Source organism: Cervus canadensis, chromosome 13, assembly GCF_019320065.1.
Source record: "Cervus canadensis isolate Bull #8, Minnesota chromosome 13, ASM1932006v1, whole genome shotgun sequence".
Lineage (NCBI taxonomy): Eukaryota > Metazoa > Chordata > Mammalia > Artiodactyla > Cervidae > Cervus > Cervus canadensis.
This window is the reverse complement of record NC_057398.1, coordinates 7,144,051-7,149,624: the sequence shown is the minus strand read 5'-3', so window position 1 is coordinate 7,149,624 and position 5,574 is coordinate 7,144,051.

Genomic DNA, 5,574 nt, shown 5'->3' with positions numbered 1-5,574 from the left:
CGGCGGCAGGGGCGTGCCATAAAGCAGACCCGCTTTACGTCGCGCTTGTGCGACAGGCGTTGGAATTTCCTGTTTCCAGTTTCGCCCCCTAGCGGGGGTCTTTGGAAGCACGTGCTCGCTCGCCCATCTCTGGGCTGTAAAAGGAAGACGGGCCAAAAGTAGGCAGGCGGGACTCCGGCTTCCCCAGATAGGTCAATGGATGGATGTACTTTGTGCATCTGTTGTGGTTGTGAGAATCAGCCTGCGTGAACGTGTAGTAGCGGAGATGGGTGAATGCAGTGCTTTATATTAGACCGTAATAAAAATACTAACCAACATTTAAGGGGGCTGGCTCGTCTCGTTTCATCCGTATAACGGTACACAAATGCGTCTTGTTAATAAGCCTGATATTGTTTCAAAAGGTTACATGCACGCTAACAAGAGAGGAGATGGAAGCCTAAGTCTGTCCGATGCGACCACAGGCTTTTCCCACACAGACCTGTCACATGCCTGCGCCGTGTCTTCACACAGGGACAGTGGGGACACAAGGCTGAGATCCTTGCCCTTACCCTACCCCTCATTTTCTGAAAGTATTGCAAGGGCCCCTGGTAACAAATCTGTTCCAATATTTTTTCATGTTCCAAGAGCAGAAACATCCAGAGAGGTAAACTGACTTTCCTAAACCACCCAGAGAGTCATAATAGAGAAAGCAGTAAAAATCAAGAGCCTCAAAACCGAACTGGGGCAAAGCAGGACGGAACATTTTTAAAGATGAAGTAACTTCTCTCCACCTGGATCATGGGGTTGGTTACACCTTGTATACAATTACCAAAATTTATCAAACTATGCATTTAAAATGGATCCATTTACATGTAAGTAAGTAATAATCTCAATAAACAGAGGAAAAAACAAAAAACGCAACTGGACTGAATACTCAAGAGACATGCAGCATATATGCAGAACTACTTAAAAACGGCTCAATAAACATAAAGACACTTTTTTCCTAATAGTAATTTAACATATTAATTATAAACCACAGCATTCACCTGAATATTTAAGGTAAAACAGGAGCCGTTAAAGACAGTGTTCACTCACTCTATTATTACAGATGCTTCAGTGGGAGCATTTGAACTTTGTACAGTTCCATGTCACACCTACAGAAGTCGCACCAGAACTATTAGAATCCTATTCTTGTGGTTCTAGGGACCATCTACTACTTCTAATTAAATTCTGGGAGGCTGGGGTGAGAGGGGTGGGGAGAGGAGGGAGAATCAAGAAAATATGCAAACAGCAGGTAGAGCCAGCAGCTGACCCAGCCAAGGACGCCATAAACAAACAGACATCTGTCTTCTGTCTAATTCCAAGATAAAAAGTACAGTCACTTGTGTCAACAAAAGGCTGTTTGCAAAATGTCATCATATATTTTAAGGCAGTAACCGCAGTATAACCTGGCTATGACAATAAAGTCATACTGTTTTTTCTCCTCCCACCCTATTCCAAGTGCCCCAGCTTCCCTCCCCAGAGGCAACCAGTTTCTTGGTGTTCTTCCAGAGATCTGCTATAAAAAGGTATACTCTTGAGCACTTCAGGTGACTCCTTACTCTCTTCTGGTTTCCACGTCATTGTAATCCTGTGGACAGGTCCAGACTGTTCCCAGGTCCAGAAAAAACTGTGTCCTAGCTCCACCCAAGCGGTCTCATCATTGGCTCAGTGAGGTGGCTTCTGAAAATATTTATTTATATTAGCCTTTGACAACATAAAAGGGGATGCTTTGTGCAGTTTTAACCCAAAAGTTCAGAATTGAAACACCTTTTTCCTGCCCCCAGTGAAAGTTCTCTTAGTAAAACCCACACAAAGAAGATGAACGCGCCAACTAGTGAGGGCCCTGGGAGAAGTGTAATGAATGCAGAGTGTGTTCTTCCCCTTCGTCTTCCCACACTCGACTCTCCTTCCCCCTCCTCCAAGGTTTCCTTTTACCTTTCCCCTCAGGCAGTCAGTATTTTCAGTGGTGAAAACAGTGCAGGAAGTAATCTTTTATACTAGTTTGTAAAGCCAGCTTGATGAATCAGTGTTACTGTTCCCTGGGTATTTTTCATTTAGGGAGACTCCCTGGGATATTGATCCTTGGGGGTAGACAAGAATGACTGCCCCTTAGGACAAGATTGTTAGAATACTCAGAAAGGTGTTCATTTTTCTTTGTTTGAAAACCTTTTCTTTGGAAAATTTCAATTAAATGCTAAAGTAGTCAAGACAGTATAATACACTCCCATGCTTCCTTCTCTCAGCTTCAACACAGGGCCATCTTGTTTTATACAATCACCCACCCTCTATCCCTGACCCCTCCAACCCCCACACGGTATTATTTTTAAAGCCAGTCTCTGACATCATATTATTTCATCTGTAAACATGTATTTTTAAATATCTAAAAGATAAGGGTTATTTCTTTAATATAGCCGCAATGGCACTATTCTACCCCCCAAATTTTTAATATCATCACATATTCAGTGTCCAAATTTCTCATAAATGTCTTTTTTTACACTGTTAATGTATTCTGATGTTCTGTCTCTCATGCATACATTGTTGGATCTAGAATTTGGATCACACTTCTCTGTAGTTGGTATTTTATACTTCTATCAGGAGGCATACAACATCTGGTTGCCTTTCGTTTTATGATAGTGTCAGTCGTAGGTAATCAGTGTTTAAATTTGTTAATTCATTAGAGATGCACACTAATTCTATCACAGGGGGTGATATTCTAATTCTCTCATTTCTTCTTCACTTCCTTGTTGCACTATTTCTCTGAAAATGGGCTTTTCCTTCTCCTAAATTTTGTTTACCCAACAGTACTGTTTGTATCCAGGACTTCTCCAATGAGCCAACTGTTCATATCAGATGACCAAAATACTGGAGCTTCAGCTTTAGCATCAGTCCTTCCAATGAATATTCAGAGTTGATTTTCTTTAAGATTGACTGGTTTGATTTCCTTGCTGTCCAAGGGACTCTGGGGAGTCTTCTCCAGCACCACAGTCCGAAGCCATCAATTCTTTGGCACTCTGCCTTCTTTACGGTCCCTGATGCTGGGAAAGATTGAGGGCAGGAGAAACAGGCATCAGAGGATGAGATGGCTGGACGGCATCACCGATGGAATGGATATGAACTTGGGCAAACTGCGGGAGATGGTGAGGGAGTGGGAAGCCTGGCGTGCTACAGTCCGTGGGGTCGCAAAGAGTTGGACATGACTGGGCGACTGAACAACAACTGTTTATATAAGAAAGGCAGGAAAAATGCTTGATTCCCTCCCTTCTTTCACAAATTTTAAATGTAAGGAATCAATTCTGTAGATCTTCTAATGCTGACCGAGTTTTTTTTTTTCTTAATTTTTAATATCATTGTGAACTCATGGAATTACACAAATCAACATGTTTAAATCCCTTGTAAAGATTGTGGTGTATATGGTTGACAAGAGCTTATTTGATATATAATGATGTATTTGAAAAGGCAAACTATGTTCTAACGCAAACCACAAAAAGTAAGCAGGAGTTGACCTGAGATTCTCAGCAGAGCAGGAAGGGAAAGCTGTTGGGGAAGCAAAATTTGAGGACACAGATCAGATACTGGGGATGTGTGGGGTTTGAAATGTACGTGATAATACAGTGATAAGAAGGGCACATGGGTTCAAGACGTATTGACAGGGAGCCATACCAAAGGTGTGACTCTAATGATGAAAACTCTTACACCTCAGCTACTGATTTGGGAGGATTCTGGAGAAGGTGAGCGTGCCTCCTCCCAGAGGCCTCAAACCAGACAGTTTTCTACATACAAGACTGGCTTCTCCACCACGTGTCCACACACATGTCTATTTACAGCCGAAAGCAACCTCGCCTCTCCCTGACAGTGCCGGCAGGAATCAGTCTCTCGCTACCCTTCTAATGAAATGAGTTTGTTTATTCATTTAAAAAAGAGTAGTAAACACCATGGGCCAGGTGCTGGGCTAGCAGCTGAGGCTGGGAGAAAGAAGAGGGTGCATGCCAGCCTCTTCAAGGAGTTCTCAGCCTCAGCCAGGCATGGATAAGTATGCAGACCATTGCAATACACCGTGATAAATGCTGAAGTGATAGAGGCTGGATGCTAAGGAAGCAGGTAGGTCAGTGTTTTGGGGCCCATGGGGGTCAGGGGCCGGGGGTGGTGGGTCACCTGCGGCTGTTGAACATTTGTCCGTCTGTCACGTTCACTGAACATCAGTATTGAACTTGAGATGACTCTAGATTCTAAATCTTAGGCTGTAGGAGTTGCTTCTGCTGACTTCATGAACAGCATGTGTGTGTGTGTGTGTGTGTTTAAGACAGGATATGAGGGATATAGGGCAACAGGAAATTAGAAAGCTATGTAGTCATCGGATTCCTCAGCATTTATTGTGTAAGAGCAATGAGCTCTCTAGGTGGAGCATATTTTAGAAAACAAGATTATGTCTGAAAAAAGAGAAAGCTTTGTAGCACATTTCAGTGCACTCTACATAACTCGAAAATGTAAAATACTACTGTATATAGTGTCTACCCTTTCTATTCATCTGTTCCCATAACTACCCATTGTCAAACCCAGAGCCTGGCACAGAATGACCTTTAAATATGCTTCCTCAAGCTTATCGGAGGTTGGTTTATAGTAGAAGACCTAGCCTAAAACTGAAATGTTTAATCAGATTACATTCATTTATTGAGAACAAGGTAAAATGCTCCTCTAGAGGGGATGGAGGGACTTCCTAGGTGGCTCAGCGGTAAAGAATCTGCCTGCCAATGCAGAAGATGCAAGAGACATGGGTTCAATTCCTGGGTCAAAAAGATGCCTTGAGTAGAAAATGGCAACCCACTCCAGTATTCCTGCCTTGAAAATTCCATGGACAGAGGAACCTGGAGGGCGATAGTCCAGGGGGTTGCAAAGAGTTGGACAGACTCAGTTTGCACCCTTCGAGGGGATAAAAGTTTTATCCCTCCCTCTAGTGGAACGATGGTATAACTACACTTTTGTTTTTCACATTTTCTGGCAAAGGCTTGGCAGGCAAACATTCATTCATTAATCAAACATTTTCTAAGCAGTTACCATGTTCCTATTACAACATTAGGCATTGAGGATTTATAAAACTCAGACCTCGGACTTTCATAGTCTAGTTGTGGGAGACAAAGCAGTTAGCAAATAATTATATTGTCATGGACTAAAAGCTGGATGAGAAGGATGTAAAAGGGATCTGTTAGTCGCTCAGTGGTGTCCGACTCTTTGTGACCCCATGGACTGTAGCTTGCCAGGCTCCTCTGTGCATGGGATTCTCCAAGCAAGAGTACTGGAGTGGGTTGCCATGCCCTTGTGCAAAGGGTTTTAGGAACCCGGAAGACAAGGAAGCTCATCTTGCCGTGGAGGAGAGAGGAAAGGTCATGGGGAGTTGCACAGAGGATGCAGTGAGTCAGAGTATTCTGAGAAAGGACGTTCCAGGGAGAGGGAACAGCATGAACAAGGTGGGGAAAATGTGTTTGGAGAACTGCTCGTGGTTCATGTTGCTGAGGTGGGTGCGTGGGAGGGGAGGGGTTGGAGAGATGGGCAGGGGAG